The sequence below is a fragment of a genome, unplaced genomic scaffold (assembly GCF_019419815.1).
Source record: "Pyrus x bretschneideri cultivar Hongxiangsu unplaced genomic scaffold, Pyrus_bretschneideri_v1 Contig38, whole genome shotgun sequence".
NCBI classification, from domain to species: Eukaryota; Viridiplantae; Streptophyta; class Magnoliopsida; order Rosales; family Rosaceae; genus Pyrus; species Pyrus x bretschneideri.
The window spans coordinates 331,848-350,871 of record NW_025999701.1 but is presented as its reverse complement, the minus strand read 5'-3'; the positions used below and the strand labels follow the sequence as shown (position 1 = coordinate 350,871).

General features: G+C 34.8%; 1 pseudogene; it reads right to left on the bottom strand.

Moving 5' to 3' along the window:
• Positions 1-1,199: 1,199 nt before the first annotated feature.
• Positions 1,200-18,230, bottom strand: LOC103934440 (annotated as a pseudogene).
• Positions 18,231-19,024: the final 794 nt, after the last annotated feature.

Here is a 19,024-nt window from a genome sequence, read left to right as displayed (position 1 = left end):
TGACCGAAAAAGTCAACTTTGAGTAAAAAACCAAACCGAACCATTTAAACTGGTTCTAGTTCCGATTTTGAATGATCAAGAACTAGCCGGAACCGAATCGAACCGAACCGTTTTATTAATAATAAATAAATAAATTATATATACACACATGTCATGGTATAATAGATTGAAAAATTAGTTTTACCAAGTTGCAAAAGGTTGCAATTTAATAGAAGCTAGAATATTTTTTTTGTGTGCAACTGCTTGTTGTATCTTATTATCTTATGAAAGTGTTCTAATTTTTCTGCAGTATACTGAACAAATTGACCCTCAGAGAAGTTTGACATTCTCAAGGGCCGACAGATTAATTCTGGAATTACCACTCCAGATATTTTAAGGGTTTGTATTAACTAAATGTCTTTGAAAACTTCTTACTCCATACTGAGCTATTACTTTCCTGCTGATGAGCTTGAGGGTTCAATTTGAACTGCAGGATGTTATCTTTCTGATATTTGATAAGGCTGTGCTGGAGCCAACCTTTTGTCCTATGTATGCGCTTTTATGCTCAGATCTTAATGCAAAACTTCCTCCTTTCCCACCTGAGAAGGCTGGTGGGAAAGAAATCACATTTAATTTATGTTCAGGATACTTTAAAGATCACATAATGTAATGTTACCGGTCCTCACTTTGAATATTTCTTTTTGCTTGTTGCTGTTGTGTTGTATGCAACTTTATATAATCAGTTTTAGAAGATTTTTTTTTTTTTGTTGTTGAAGAGTTTGAGAAGATGTATTTGAATGAATGATGATTTGGTGTTCAAAGAATTTAGTATTTGGAACCATAAACTGGCAAGAACCGAATCGGAACCGATGTAAACCGAACCGTAAAGTTCTAGTAATAAATTTAAGCAGAACTGCACCAAACCGAACCGTTGATATTTTCTGATTATGGTTCCGATTTAAGGGTGAAACCGCACCGTGCCCACCCCTAAATGCACTACTTCAAATCACTCTAGAAGAAAAACTCAGACTATTAAACATCTTCCCTTTTTATAGATAGTATATCCAAATCATTTTATTCAAGCATTTATACACACATACATATATATATATAGAATTTCAACAAGAAGAAACACTGTCTTTCGAAACTAACTTCAGAGGACTTGTTGCTCCTTGTTTCACTACAGGGCCTTCGGAGACCATATTTTTTAGTAGGCTTAATTATATGGGCACGGGATCGACAAACAAAGAAACAATGGAATCCTTAAGCACTAGTTCGGCATGAGTAAAGCCATCTTCATACTTGTATATAACTTCATTTGTGCGTGCAAGATTGAGAATTCGCAACAGAAGGGGCCTAGGAATGGTGGGAATCAGCCATTCTTCGTTTATGTCCTTCCATGCATCATTCACTTGTTTGGTGAATTCGATTGTTGTTTCTTCTTCTGTGGCACCTGTTCCGTCATGTAGCATTCCACAGCCGATGCAATATGTCCTCTCTTTTGCTCAAACTACATATACATACATGCATGCATGAATTTTAAGGTTAAAAGAGCTTTTGAACTGTTAGATCTTGATTTGTGTGTGTGTTTTTTATATCAAGGATCTAAAGTTTAAAACTAAAATCCCCCAGAGTATCCAATGCTCCGGATGCTATAGAAAATCCCATGTGATTGTTTGTCTAAGTACAAAATATTGTTTTACGAAAAGAAAAAAGAAAAAGTTGAGAATAAAAATACTTTAGTCTACGAGCGATTTTATTCGTACTATATTTACTGATGAACATCTCAACTAAAGATGGATATCACATAAATGGGTGAGTCGCTTCTCTATTATTGAGTAATGTATTTAGTAAATATTCTACAAATATCTAGCATTACTCTTAAGTATATTACTCATGTATCACTAGTATATATACGTTTATAGATATTAGTATAGGTACGAACCTTGTGGGATTTCATCCATGAGTCTGCCAAGTAGTAATAAAGCGTGAAAACTCTTAGAGTCATTGAAAATCCAGTCCAAGGAGTCTTTTGTCACAAAAATCTGCCATTCCAACAAATGACACGACTGATAGCGGAAAGTAGGACGTGGTAAGTGCTACTGACATATATTCATCCATTTTTGGTGTGTAATTTTGGTGCAACCATTTGGCTTCCTCGAAGTAAGCTCGAACTAGAACTTTCATCCGTGAAATCAACACGCAGTCTCTAGTTAATTACTTTCCATAGGTAATCTGATGATAATACAATTACAACATTATTTTTCATGATCATTTAAATTTGTTATTAAACAAGATTAATTTAAGGGTGTAGTGGTATTCATATAATTAACTTATTATGTGGTTTAAGCTCAAATCTCACACCCCTAACTCTATATCATGATTTTTGGTACTTTTCACGGTAGTGGTGCTAGTGTGACATTAAAAGTCAATGAAGTGTGGTGAGTCATTGAGACTTCCAAAAGCAATATGAGATTTGAACATAAAAAGGAAAAAAAACCACAATAGACCTTTTGAGCAATTATTATGAGGCACTAAAACGTGGTATCATGATAATACTTTGATATGTTCTTACTACTATATCATATACGCATAAATTCACTTTTAACCCCTTATTTTAACATTGATATAATATGAAGTGAATGTGCTCTGTTGAAAATATTAAAAAGTCTTACTGCTTCTCTGGCATAATGAATGCCATATAACTTCCCCTCTTTTGTAAGCTTTTCTTCGATTTCAACGTATTCATCCAACATAGCTTGATAACAGACTTTCAAATACTTTGGCAGTTGGTTCATGACTGAGATATCGCATTTGCAGGTGATTAAAAAAAATTAGTAAGACCTTCTTGAGTGATGATTATATATTTAATCTGTGGTTAACTAAACTTGTAGTATAAGGTATGAAATTAAAGGGATAATTGACTGTATTAATATATAATCTATGAACCTTTCAACAGCTTTAGTAAACAGCTCTAGTTCTGCATATGTTCCATACGCATCATATATAAATGTCATCAACAGTGGCATTCATCGCAATAGCTTTGCATAATATTCTCCTAGCAAAGTAATGCTGGGGCTCAAAGAAGACTCCCAATGCCCAAAAGTAGTATTCAACCACTCTATCTCTTATAAAAGGTAGTTTGTTTACAAAGTCCAAATCCTTACACCACCTGCCAATTAATACATAATAATAATGAAATTAGTCAATCCAATTACTATTTATTGTAACTTTTGTGTATGCACATGCATAAAGAGTGATGTTATACTTAGACACACGAACACACTTACTAATATATGTAGCCATAGAGAATAATAGGGCATAGTTCAATTAGTGTCAACAAATGGATTATAGTTTTGTGTCTAAATAACATTATTCACACATATTTACATTCACTATTGTAAGAACTGACATGTCACTACAAGAAAACAGCCACAAAACAAAGTGTGATTTTTGTCCTTTTTCTTGTAGCGTGTATATGGCTTGTGGACTCGATCAAAGTTAACCTTGTAATTTCACTTAATTCTTTCTAATAGACTTGCTGCAACAGATTGAAGTCCAACTTTGCAAAAGTTAGGAGAGTTTGATTTACTGAATGACCACGTTCTTCATAAATAGACAAGTAACTCCTTGCTTCTAGCCTAGGGAAGCCCTTCCAGAATGGTTGATACAAGGCATGAGTTACTTGTTTCGAAAGTAACGGGCTTAAACGGTGCGCTTCAATCCATGATTCAAGATGAGTGGTGGTGAAAGTCAGTGTTTCATCTAGCAAATCCTCTCCGTGAACTCTAACATGTGTGGTTTCGAACAAGGTTAATAGCCCTACTGCATCAGTTGCAAGTGATTCCTTGAATTTTCCATCGACTTCCTTGAACTTATTGAACATGTTTGCTAGCTCCACCAAATACACTTGTTAGCGTAAACAAAATTAGGGAAAATCCAAAGTTATAAACATTATTAATTAACAAACCATGACCTCAGAGAGAAAACTGACCACATGAAACCTTAAAACCTTGTTGTCTAAGCAACAGAAAACGGAGAGCGGTGGTGTAAAGGTCATCATCATTTTCTCGGCCATCACCTGTAAGAGTAAACTAGACTTAAAAGATTAATACACTAGCCAAGAACACAAGGATTAATCAACTAAATCACAATCCTTAAATTATGTATGTAATATAAGTGTAAGAACTGCAGCAATTATAAAAATACATACCTGTAGACATGTTCATGGATGAAGAAACCATGAAAACCTGCACACAACCTTCTCCTCTCTGCAAAACTCAATGCTCTCCAAGTTATAGGTAATTGGAACAATAAGAGCATGCTTTGTGAGAGCAGGGGCTTGTGGCTTTATACTACAAGACCTGGATTGCCCTATAACAATCATACAAGGAATATAAGACTGCATTCCTTATACAAGTATGAGTTCTGTTCTTAAGCTTATCAACACAGAGTTTCAATCCAAACCAAAGTCGAATTAACTCTCATAAACATATTAAGACTTCTTTATAGCAATCTGAGACAATGATTATTACCAAACCGTATGAATCACACTCATACTCTAATATTCTCCCACTTGAGCATGATTCACAACAGTAAATAATCATCTCAAATTCAATATAAAGGTGATCACACAAGCCTTAACACATATGTCTCCAATATTAAAATGATACTACTCACACATATCAGACAATGAATTCATAATCTCCTCTGCAATACAATGTTCAAATTCATCTTATAAATCACAAAGTCCAATTCATGGTTGCAGTAACATTTCACAGCTCACGAGCAAACCAAAAGTTTACTCCCACTCATAAAGCCCTAAATATTATAATTAACCAACAGCTTTATCAAAATTCGAAAATATTGACTCAAGAGCCTTTATTGAATTATCAAACTGTTTTCATCGAACAACTGATCACAGATTTATCCGGAAGTGTTGAACTATATGAAAACATCAACTAACTAGATAACATATACAAAAGCTAGCTACAAAGCATAAAGCTAACTATAAAGCATAAAGTTCTAAACTAGAACACTTAGCTTCTAGAAAACCAGCTTCTAGAAAACCTTGTGCAGCATACTTCCACTTTTAAAGCACTCAACAACAGGCTTCCATAAGCTCTTGATAACAGATATAATTACTCCCACTTATCAAGAGCATCCACCATTCCCATTTGAGCAATATGAGCTTTGAAAACTCCATTTGGCAAGGCTTTGGTTAAAGGATCAGCAATCATAAAATCAGTGGCCAAATGTTCCACAATGATGGCACCTTCTTTCACTTTTTCCCTCACCTTAAGAGCAACCATACAAGCTCTATAAGTGATCACCAAATCTTTTGGATGACAAAAGCTTAACCTCACATACAACTTAGTTATGCATTTTATAGTATTAAACTTAAGAATCTTTTCTGTTACATCGCAGAATTAACTCAAAAGTCACAATATACTTAATTTGCACTTTGTAACTAAGTGAACCAATGTAGCAAAACCAAACCAATTTGCTCCCACTTAACTAGGCCATACTTAACACAACCAAGTTAAGTACAAGTTAATAGCAACTATATTAACTAAAAATCATTCCAATATAATGAATGACTAATCAGAATCTATATGGAAACCAAATTCGTTTCCTTCTGAATGCTAACATAATAGGATCCTTCTCATTACTTAAACAAATTAAGTAACAGAAATAATTCAACCAATTGCTTCAATAAAACCATAAACTGGTTTTTAAGCATCCATATGAATTATAATGGCCGGCCTAAATACTTTTAGCCTTATGCTTACATTCGAACATATGATTCTCCCACTTAAGCATAAGCAGAATGTACTGCACAACCAATAAAGAAACCAGAGATATGAACCAATCGGGAATCGATTGGTTCCCGATTCCTCACCAATTGCATAATCTTAGTTTAGTCATATACACCTAAACCATTATGCAAATAGTCTATGTATCAAAAGATAGTCACAATCCATTTGGAAAAAAATTATCTCACATAAACCCAAAATCACCAGTTTCAACAACGATCAAAATTAGAATAGCAAGCACAATATTTTTGCATTCAATTTGATCCTAACTAGTTCAATATCCATTCAGCAAGATCAACCAAATCTTGATAATGTCCGGATATATGTCACAACAATATGTCTTGATTAAAACGAGATAATCAAGACCACTATTTCTTCTGATTAAAACGAGATAATCAAGACCATTATTTCTTCTGGAGAACACAAAGTTCATCTTCCTCCCTATTTGTGATTTCGGCCAAAATATAATAGCGGAAGCATGCATCATGAAATCACAAATATACATATACAATAAGCATGCATTTTAAACTCCATGATTTTCTTAATACAATAAGCATAGGCTTTCTTATGAATTCATAAATTAAATCAATATGCATTCAGAAATGTCAATTTGTGTTGTACAAAAATATAGACAACAGCTCACAGAAGCTAATTTGTTTATCATCTCTATATAATGGATGACACAAGCTAATTCTCAAAAATTTATAGCTTGACCTATATAATCATACAAGTAAATTTTTAAGGCTAAGATCAATATATATCGCCACAAAATCTAATTAGGGTCAACTAATGAAAATAAGATCATTACATAAATAAAACCCAAATTACACCACAGTATATAGATCCGTCATATATGCACAATAACAATTCTACCCAAAACATATTTCACATATATATGTTCATTCATCTGTTCATATATTTTCTTGTATGCATGCATCAATATGCAAAGAAACTTATGCAAGTTCTATTTGATATAGATAAAACCGCATGCCCATAATTACAACATCTATGCACGAATGCTATCTCCATATGTATATAGATTTCATTCATATATGCTATTATATATAAATCACAAAGCAATTGGCATCCATTTTATATATGCATTTGTATTTGTTTCTATATAATACATGCCGACTTGCATATGATATGCAGTCAAATCCATTCCAACCCAAACTTGATATAAATCAAACCAATTGAAAATCAGGAATTGACAATACGATGTGCAAGTGCTGCTCCCCGCAATTAAATACATCGTGATTCATGACATCTCATGTAAATCACAAGTTGGCATCTATAGGGATTTCGAGTATAATCATGACGTCACAATATATATATAAACAAGCATACTTGAAATAGCAAAAACCTTAATTCATTATGCTCCAACTCATCGCACTATAATCATGCATATAGGAAATTAATCATGCATGAAATAGTGAACTGAGTTACTCGAATGCATCACTGGACCCATATTCGTTAACCCGACTGAAATTCCTCGACTCATTGCAGATTTTCGAAGTAAATCGCCATTGTTACAAATGCGCCGAACCAAAATCATCGCCAAAGCTATCGGCCAGAATCTCGTCAGCACCAATTCCTAGAAAAAGACAATTCTCATTCAGATTTCAATAATACAAGAGAAAACAATAGAACAAGGAATGAGTCAACATCGATATGAAGAATCATAAGGATAACACGATCTTCATTCAATGGTTTTTAACAACATAATTAGTTGATCAGAATACATCTTTATTCATATAAAGGATTAAGAAACTACAATTACCTCAATCTGCAGACATAATAATAAAAACAGCGGAAGCAATAATTCTCAAAATTAGAACTATGATGTTTAAGATAAATGTGTTTTGCTAAATGACTTTATTGATCTCCAGAAAAGCAAGCAAGAATAAGTTCACCCTTTCCCAGATTGAAGAACACGAGTTTCTCCCCTTTTGGATCAATAATGGTCAAAGAAAATTAAAGTAGAATAAATCCCTAGTTTTCCCTTTCATGTTGCCAGGGTCAGAAATAAAAAAACAAAAGGGTATTCATAAAACGACGTTGTATTATCATGGTTCTATAAAACCAATAAACATGCTTGTTCTTTAACTTAATTCGCAATTAGTTTTGCAGATTGAAGGACCAGTGATTGAACTTAATTGAAAAATCCATCTGGCTCTGATACCACATGTAAGAGTAAACTAGACTTACACTAGCCAAGAACACAAGGATTAATCAACTAAATCACAATCCTTAAATTATGTATGTAATATAAGTGTAAGAACTGCAGCAATTATACCAATACATACCTGCAGACATGTGCATGGATGAAGAAACCATGAAAACCTGCACACAACCTTCCTCTCTGCAAAACTCAATGCTCTCCAAGTTATAGGTAATTGGAATAATAAGAGTATGCTTTGTGAGAACAGGGGCTTATGGCTTTATACTACAAGACCTGAATTGCCCTATAACAATCCTACAAGGAATATAAGACTGCATTCCTTATACAAGTATGAGTTCTATTCTTAAGCTTATCAACACAGAGTTTCAATCCAAACCAAAGTCGAATTAACTCTCATATTAAGACTTCTTTATAGCAATCTGAGACAAGGATTATTACCAAACCGTATGAATCACTGTCATACTCTAATATAACATCACCTTCATAATAGCTCTATTGAATTTGCTGCAAAACTTCCTCAATCTCATTTTCGAAATGGCGGGAGACACCTAATTGCTGAACGTTGTTGATTAAGTTCAATTTTTCGGAAGGCGTTGATCGAGCCATTACCATCCTCTTCACTTTCTCTTTCAGTTTCTTTTCATGGTTGTGAGTTCTACATAATTTGATTGTTTTGGTTCTTATTTTTTCTAAAAATAGTTTTACTCTAACTTGCTATACCTTCTGTGGTGTATCTACAGGATGGATCATGGAAGACACATGCTTTTAACTTTTCATCATTTCGGTGTTTGAGATGCAGAAGATTGATTAGACATATAAATTTAGACTACCATTTGTATCTAATAGGCATAAACTTCTTCATGATACTTGTACCATTTGTATATAATCAATGAAGTATTAATCATTCTAATATTAAATTTTTTATTGATAGTTTTTTTTTTTTTTTTTCTTCTAGGGTGGTGGGGGAAAATAAAAACAATCGTAAACATATTTGACCCTAAAAAACATTTTTAATTAATATAATTCCCAAAATGCAATAATAATAAATATAAATGCATTAAATATATAATAAAGTAGGGGCCTTAATAATCACCCCTAATACTTCAAACATTCCTACCTAATATTGTTTGCACATCAGATTGGCCTACGTGGCAACAAAACTATTACGGGCGGAAATAAGTGCTTATTTGCCCCTATTTATTAATAGCAACGCTCTTTTTAGATGCAATTTCAATATCCGCCACTCCTAACTATTAGGTGCGGAAATCCTCAACTTTTACCCCTACTTCTAATTAATAGGTGCAAATGTATTGGCATCTACTTGTTCATAGTTTTGTACAAGTTCGATTGGGAACTTGCTAATGGTGCAAGAAGAGAAGATTTAGACATAATTGAATGCACTGGTGCAGTCGTACATATAAAATAGCCTCTTAAAGCTGTTGCTATTCCATATCCTTATTGATGCATATATGAGCCTGTAACTTTGGATTTCTCCCTTTCTGTTAGTTAAAACTTGAATACCCATCCCAAGAAATGTAGTAAAATAAGAAGCTAGTCCTTTGAAATTGTTTCCAAGCCAGTACCTGCTTCAATAAAGTAATTTGGATTGTATGCATTCCATTCGTACTGTCAACAAATGAACAAAATAAAGTAGTTTGGATTTTATGTATTACGATAGGGCTGCAAATGCCGCCAGGCTGCCCATGCTTCTCATTCCTCGCGTGGCGTCTTTGCTTGATTGCCCGTGATTTCTTTTAATTTGTCACTTTGTTATAAAATCTAAACACATGGTTGTAGAGTACGTTATAAAATCTAAACACATGGTTGTAGAGTACGAACGTCCAGCAACAAAACTCCTTTGATGTCGTATAATTTGATTGAAAATTATTGTGTGCCAAATTAGCTTATCAAATCTAGAGATTTGATTTTTCTCTGCAATAAGAGGGTTAATGGAAATGTTACTAACGATGACTGAAACCCTATTCTATTCAACCAAGAGTGCCCTTGGCATCCGGTCATTTTCTCAATGCAATGGGATATTCTGCTCATCAAATGCGCTAGAAGAAAAACTCAGACTATTAAACATCTTCCCTTTTTATAGATAGTATATGTAGAGAACAAACTGACAATCCAAATCACTTTATTCAAGCATTTATATACATACACACACACACACACACACACACATATATATATATATATATATATAATTTCAACAATAAGAAACACCGTCTTTCGAAACTAACTTCAGAGGACTTGCTGCTCCTTGTTTCACTACAGGGCCTTCGGAGACGACATTATTTATCGGCTTATAGCAAAGACCATAATTTTTAGTAGGCTTAATTATATGGGCACGGGATCGACAAACAAGGTTTAGGGTGATCCATGCTATAGTTGAAAGAGATAGCATCTCAATGCGTGTTATATCGGCTCCACAAAACACAGCTGAAAAGTTTTTTAATGAAAAACTAGCTTCAAACGTTTTACTAAATTAAAATCTCTCTATCTCTCTCTCTCTCTCCCCCCCCCCTTTTTTCTCCCACCCTATGTGATCCATGTTATAGTTGATAGGGACAGCATTTCAAAGCGTGTTACATTTGCTCCACAAAACATAGCTAAAAACGTTTTTAATGAAAAACTAGCTTCAAACATGTTATAGAATTAAAATTTCTATGTCCCTCTCCCATTCTCTTTGTGTGATCCATGCTATAGTTGAAAGGGATAGCATCTCAATGCGTGTGTTACATCTGCTCCACCAAAACATAGCTGAAAAGGTTTTTAATGAAAATCTAACTTCAAACGTTTTATTGAATTAATCTCTATATCTCTCTAACTCTCCCCTCTCCCTCCCTGTGTGATCCATGCTATAGTGGAAAAGACAACATCTCAATGCATGTTACATTTGCTCCACAAAACATAGCTAAAATTGTTTTTAATGAAAAACTAGCTTCAAAAGTGCTACTGAATTAACATCTATATATATATATATATATATATATATATATATATATTTCTCACTCTCTCTCTATGTGATCTATCCTATAGTTGAAAGGGACATCATCTCAACGCATGTTACATGTGCTCCACAAAACATAGCTGAAAAGGTTTTTAATGAAAAACTAACTTCAAACGTTTTATTGAATTAATCTCTATATCTCTCTAACTCTCCCCTCTCCCTCCCTGTGTGATCCATGCTATAGTGGAAAAGACAACATCTCAATGCATGTTACATTTGCTCTACAAAACATAGCTAAAATTGTTTTTAATGAAAAACTAGCTTCAAAAGTGCTACTGAATTAACATCTATATATATTTCTCCCTCTCTCTCTATGTGATTTATGCTATAGTTGAAAGGGACAGCATTTCAGCGCATGTTACATATGCTCTACAAAACATTGCTGAAAACGTTTTTAATGAAAACTAGCTTCAAATGTTTTACTAAATTAAAATCCCTATATCAATTTAAAACTAATAGTAACAGATAAAGTATCGATCATAAGTGTTTATCATGACACGTACAAAATATATATGAATTTTATATCATAGAAAGAAGGGGAATGCACGGGACTGATGTGGCTGGGGCAGCACGGGTGTCAAAGTGGGGTCGGCAGGATCAGGTGTGGCAGGGCGGAAAGGCACAACAGATGAACGCACGGCCTGGGGCTGGGATAAGATGTCGGCACGCTCACAAGCTGACAGTGGGGCTGCAGGAGACTGGTGCAGCGAGCCTAGACGAAACAGAGGGAAGCAAGGGGAAGGTCTGTGGTAGGCTAGGTTGTCGACGGTGATAGCATGTAGAAATATGACTCTTTGTATTATTACGTGATAAATATTAAAATATGTATAAGACTATAACAATTTCTATTTAGGTATGATGTATACACTAATCATAATAAAACATTGTCATAATACATGCGAGAATCACGTAGATGCATTCGGGTTAATTAACTCTAAACTAACAAAAGTAGGACAAGTTGGAGAGTATAGTTGCACACAGATTTTTTGGCAACAGTCCTCATTTTAAAATTTTGTACTCTACCAACTCTCAAAAAATAAGCAGGGTCATTCCTAAGGGCATCTAATGGGAATCTCTATTTATGGACTTCTACCACCATTTTTGAGGTCTCATTTTAGGGATTTTAAGGAAATATTTCTATCTCTAAAAGAATATTGCCTCCAATAGAAGAATTCTTATAGTAGAATCCCTAAATTTGAGGTTTTTACAATTTTAAGTAATTATTTGATTAGGTGAAATTTTTTTGTTTGTGTTAACTTCTTTTGAATTAATCTCCTATAACATTGTTGTAAAAAAATTGTGAATATTTAGACAAAAAAAATTCAAATTTGATATCAATTTTTTTCTTAAAAAAAAAAGAAAAAAGAAAAAAACATAACTAGAATGACTACATCGTTGAACATCATGGCTCCATTATTGGGCTCCATGATTGGATTATGAGTCATGACTAAAAATGCATCACTTAAAAAACAAAAACCCACCCATCTTTCTTTGAAGGCTTTTTAGCCAAAATGGTTCATGAGATTTGCATAATACATCATTTTGGTCCCTGAAATTGTCCATCATTCATTATTTTGGTCCTTCCGTAAAAAAAAAAAAAACATTAAGTGTTCCAAAACTCTTGGTCGGAAGTTTGGGCAATTTTCAAAAGCTTCGTAACTCAATCGTTTCTTAACCAAATTCGACCTATAATATATCAAAATGAAGATAGAAAAGTGTAGAATAAGATTATATCTATTTGGAAGCTCAATGGTTGCCAGAGATAGACGAAAAATAGCTTGAAAAGTGACTGGTTGGAAAAATCGCCGGAAACTAGGTAAGCTTTAAACGTTCATAACTTCTTCAATACTCAACGAAATCGAGTGATTCAAAAATTAAAATCATACTTCTCGACGAGAAAAAGAGCATGGTACCTTTCTTGATGGCTAACTCAACATTTTTTGGCCAAAAAACGGCTCGAAAGTGACTGTCTTAGTCTCGAGTTATCCATTTTTGAGTCATTTTCCGGCCAAATCGCAGCGAATTAGCTATCATGAAAGGTATCATTCTCTTCGTCTCGTTGAGAAGTATGATTTTTGTTTTTGAATCACTCGATTTCATTGAGTATTGAAGAAGTTATGAACATTTAAAGTTTACTCAGTTTCCAGCGAGTTTTCTAGTTTTCCTGCGGACCAGTTATTTTCAGGCTATTTTCCGGCCATCTCCGGCAACTATTGGGCTTCCAAATAGGTATAATCTTGTTTTACACTTTCCTATCTTCATTTTGATATATTATGGGTTGAATTTGAATTTGGTTAAGAAATGATTGAGTTACAAAGTTTTGAAAATTGTCCAAACTTCCGACTAAGAGCTACAGGACACTTAACGGAGTTTTTAATGGAATAACCAAAATAATGGATGGTAGACAATCTCAGAGACTATTTCTACTGATTTTCAATCTCATGAACTAAAATGATGTGTTATGCAAATCTCATGAACCAATTTAGCTAAAAAAACCTTCTTTGTATCTGTTGAAAAGAAAAAAAAAATTCAAGGGCAATCACCATCTTCCTTGAATATGTTGAAAAGGATAAAAATAAATAAAAGGTCATCATCATGTCCCTAGAATATGTGGAAAAGAAGGAAAAAAAAAAAAACAAAAGTCTCCCATTATCCTAATAATAAAATGCCATCACCCGTTAAATCAGTGGAAAAGAAAAAGAAAAAAAAAAAATAGGAGCTCTTGGTTTTTTTTTTTTTTTTTCCACATTTAAAACGTTTCGTGCAAACCCTAGCCGCTCTCCCCTCTTTTCTCGAACAGAAAGCCCCCACAAAATCCCTGCTTCGTAGCCGACTCCTTCCTCTTTGGTTGGAGAAATTTTTTATTGTAATCGAAGTACGGATGGTACATTACGTGTTTTTATATAAGTGGTGGAAAAATTTTATTTTTAAGTTATTAACTTTTTAACACACATATCTCACCATTTGTATAGTAACACATGGTGAACTACTCTGTATTTCGGTCACACTAAAAAATCACGCATCTGGTTAGGGTCGGTAGACAACTTACTTGATGTTCCTCATTTTCCTTCTCCTCTCCGGCACTCTACCCCTCCTTCAAATCATCTTTCATCCCTCCCACCTCGTCTCCCCCTACCCCTCCCCCCCCCCCCTAAAAAAAAAAACTTACTTCTTCCCAACCGCTCTCTTTTCCCTCCCATATTTTCTGGTTCCAGTCCCCTCTCCTCAGTTTCATGGTTTATTTCTCTTCCTTGTTAACATTCTTAATTTCTAGTTTTCTTGAGCTTTTCTTATATCTAGGCTTTTATGCCCTTTTCTTCCTTCGTAGCTTATCTCTGTCATCAGTCTTCCACCACCGACCTTTGCTACTCGGCCTATTGCGTGTCTCTTAACGGCAGCGCACTTTGGTGTCGTGTGATTGTCAAACTAGAAACTTTCCCTTCATCCAACTTGTTCGTGGGTTCTTCCTCTTAGTGGCAGTGGTGGATCTGCGATGGTGGTGTGGCTGCTGTGGTGGAGGCAACATTCTTCTAGAACTACGGTTTTTGTTTGTTGTGGACTTGCTATTGTTGGGCATCTATGATGTATTTCCTTTTGAACTATGCTTGTATTTGGACTACCTTAGGGCTTTCTATTTCATGTAATAGTTTTTTAATTAAGAAAGTTTCTAGTTTGACCAAAAAAGAAAATAGGAAAAGGCCATTCAGCTGGGACCCACGCTTACAGCTGGGTCAGCAGCTGTCTAGCGAGTCTAGCAACAATCGTGAGTGTTAGGCAAGTAGCCTTTTAGTAGCATTCAAGGTGATGGGCCACGTTTTTTACTCCTTGTTGTTCTTAGATATGAGTACATACACTACGTATCCAATAAGTCCCTATACTTTAGGGATGCACTTTACGATCCATTGGAGATTCATTTTGTCCCTATATTTTTTTATACCCATTTTAAACCTTGGTTAGGAAATCCACTGAAGATGCTCTGACCAACGGTGAGAAGATCAACTGTCTGAGCCCCGTATCAAAGACGGCCCCCAATTTTTTTTTTTTTATTAGTACACATATACACAAAAAAAAAATAAAAAACGTGAATATTCAATATTAGGTTATGCAAAAGTAAGTTTTTAAATCTCAATATTTTTTTTAAAGACTCAACTGTAAAGGCCCAAAAGAACAATAAATTGATAGAATAATTAATAAACAAGAAGACTTTGAATGTGGTCTTTAGCCACTAATGTTCTTGACTACAACCTTATGTCATCTCTCATCCGTCCACCACCTTTCTTGTGCCTTGAGCTTGACTGATTTGTTCAGTCTCTTAATAATTAGCATGCATATGCATTAGAAGAACATCTAAACTTATTTAGGATAAACATCGATCACAAGCAGGGAAAAAAATATTATGTGTTATCAAGTGTTTCAAGCCTATTTTGTGTTGTAACGAGTTTTAACTTACTTACATGGCATTACGTGATAAATTTAAAATACATTCACGTATGTATTTGGTACTTCCCTCCTTAAATATTATCTTCATATTCAATATAAAATTAAATAAATGAAACTAACAAAATAGTTGAAAATATGTATAAATGAATAGTTCAAAATACGATACCAAATTTTAGGTATTTTGCTCCTACCATTGGTTTAATAGACGGTTCATCGTGAATATATTACTTGGTACTCAAACTGTCAGTTTTTTCTATACATTTGGATGTATAGACAATCTCTGAATTGAATAATGTTTTGTAAGAATGATCTTTAAATTAAGAAATTGAATGTTTTTAATAATTGAATTCATACGATGAATATTCGCAACAGGTGAAATATGTCATTCTTCAATGATAGTAGGCATGTATTTATCCAAATTTACCATATGAGAGTATGTAGTTGGAAGATCAATTGTGCAAGAATGCACTGCACTGAAGTATTGACGCCCCACATTACTCACCCACCAACCTAATGCCCTAATTAATTACAAACAGGGAGATAAACATCCCACTCCAAAACACAAGGGGGAGCGACCTCAGGTCCGTTTCTACAAACCTATTGGATCGCATGCTCGAAATCAGTAAAACCTACAAACTTCTCTCTTCTCTAACATTATATAAGAACACTACCACCCTCCTAATTCTAACCATCCAATCCTTTGAAGCTTTCCATCTTCCCACACCATTTCTCATCACCCTCCATTACTTCTCATTGTGTTCTTGTACTGCTTCTACGCGTTTTCCTTTTAGATAACAATATATTATTCTTCTGTCGCCATCCCATCATTGCAGCCCATCTCCCGTTCCTCATCATCACACCATTACTTCTCTCCATCTTCGCTATGATGACGACCTACACTGACTCATCAGAAGACGAAAACGGGAACGCAACGACCTGAACTGACTCATCAGAAGACGAAAACGGGAATGCACAATATGGGGCTAGATTCCCCCTAGGATTTAAGGATTTAAGCTTGACTTAAATTATTTTGGACCCACCAAACTGTCATATTTCGAACTTTTGTTTTTTTGTTTTATACTTATAATTTAACGGCTATGATCTGTAAGAACTGAGAAAAATGTAGAAGAAATAGAAATGCATAAGAAGTTTAGAGAGAGAGAGATTGAAAGCTTTGTGAATTGATCTTTCTTGACTACCAAGTAGCTGTTTTCACAAGGGGCTTATATACTAAGCCATTACAAAGCTTGCTAGTTAAGCTAACACAATGTGTAACCTTCTTACTTCAACAAACTACAATTCTAACAACCTACAATCCTAACAACCTTTATACAACAACCCTCCTTATCTATTGATATGTGGCACAATCTTAACCATTGTTTCCTCTTCACTTAGATCACTAGCTTTGATATTTTTACATCCCCCTCAAGCTCATGCTTCATGAAACTGAGCATGAGATTGCTCCAATGTTGATGAAACAAAGATGATGACAACCCTTTAGTTAAAATGTATGCAAACTGTTCAGTAGAAGACACCTGTTGGACACGAAGGTCACCCCTTGTTACTCTTTCTAGGACAAAATGGTAATCAATTTCGATATGTTTTGCCTTAGAATGAAAAATTGGATTTGTGGATAGTGCTATATCTGAGATGTTATCACAATAAAACATTGGAGACATGAGAAGAATATGATGTAGATCACTGAAAAGCTATCTTATCTAGGCAAGTTCAGCTAATGTGATTGCCAATGCCCGATATATTCAGTTTCAATGGATAAGTGTGACACTGTATGTTGTTTCTTTGAAGCCCAAGATATGGGATTGGAACCTATAAATACAACAAAACTAGAATTAGATCGCCTGTCATCGTGATCACTGCCCAATTAGCATCATTGTATGCCTGAAGATGAATTGGTCCTGGTTTAAAGTGTATTCCATAATCTAAGGTACCTTTGAGATACCTGATAATCCTTTTCACAGTGACAACATGGGATTCCATCGGGTTGTGCACGAATTGGCATGCTGGATTGATAGAAAACGTTATGTCAGGTCTTATGAAAATAAGATATTGTCAGGCACCCACAATGCTTCTCTATTGTTCAGGGCTATGATAGGGTTTTCCATCATCTTGTGAAAATAAGATATTGCCAGGCACCCACAATTTTCATAGGCATGCAATTTTCAAAGCGTGCGTTTTGGATACAATTAATATCTCTATAAAAGGAGAGGCAACGCAGCCACTTGTTCAAAAATCAAAGAGATACCACTCTCCGAATTTCAAAAGCCAAATTTTCCTAAATAAAGTTTGTCAACATTTGTCAGACGCAATCTCAGCTTTCTAGATATCAAGGACAACTTTGTCAAAATGTCTCTGGCAAAGTTAAAACGCATAAAGTTCACTATTCCAACTACACCACTGTTGTCGTCAAGCGTAGGTGACAAGGTCACAACCTCACCACTACCAGCTATCGAGAAATCCCTATATATATCGATCTTTGTCCTCTATGGCAATGCACACCTCCAAAATGCCTAACTATTCTTCCTTGCCGAGAATGCATCTTCAACCAAGCCTCACAAAATACTGAGTATTCCTCCTCTCAGAGAATACCTCTTCAACCAAGTCCCTCAAAAATGTCAAACTCATTTCCTCAGCAAGAAACCCATTTTGATCGAAAAGGTTTACACCAGCATCAAAATCTTATATTTTTTTCCTTCAAGAGCAAAAGTATCCCATATCATTAGGGTCGAGAGCAAGAGTACCTCATATCATGCTTTTTCCCTCTCTTTTCCTTTGCCATTGCTCTTACCTACAAGATAAGGAGAAAAAGAGCAACCAGTTAGAACCTAAAATCAAACTTCCAGTCAAGAACTGACTACCTGGAACCTTTCCTTGATTGCTTACCTTGCATTGCTCTCGAGTAGTGATCTTCAACTGTTGTTAGAGCCGGGTCTCAAGTCACCAATAATTGGTACACTGTTGGCTCTTTACACTGAAGTTACCAAGCATGGATGAGTCACCAAGAAGTGATGGACCATCTAAGGGCAAAGGTTGCGCACCACTTATACTGTGCAAGAGACTGAAGCAGAAAAATTAACCATGAACCCATAAAGTCTAAAGGGAGAAAATTGGTGGCTAACTGAATGAATGGAAGACCAAAGTTCAATGATGGGAATCCTACTCACAACCCTAAAAACACTACCAGTTTATATGATTCACATAATGTACAAAAAGGTAATGAAAATTACTAATTGATTACAAGTTACAAAAATGCCGCACCGATTGAAGTCTTAGTCAGACTATCCATAAACTTGACACTACTGAACTGTTGCATACCTGAAGCATGATAGTCGCTGCATGAATTCAAGTTCCAAAAGGATAATCCATGGACATGGTAATTTTAATATATCTTATGCCTGGAGCATGATCGATGTGTAGGTTCCAATGATCCAACTCCCCATAAGTGGAGATTACAAATTCAAGTTCTATAACACTCTAGAGGAGATTATGATCCAAATTCTCAAACAATTCATGTAATAAGCGATGACTATCCTAGAAGAGACAATGTAAAGCCCTTGAAGAGGCAAGGATATT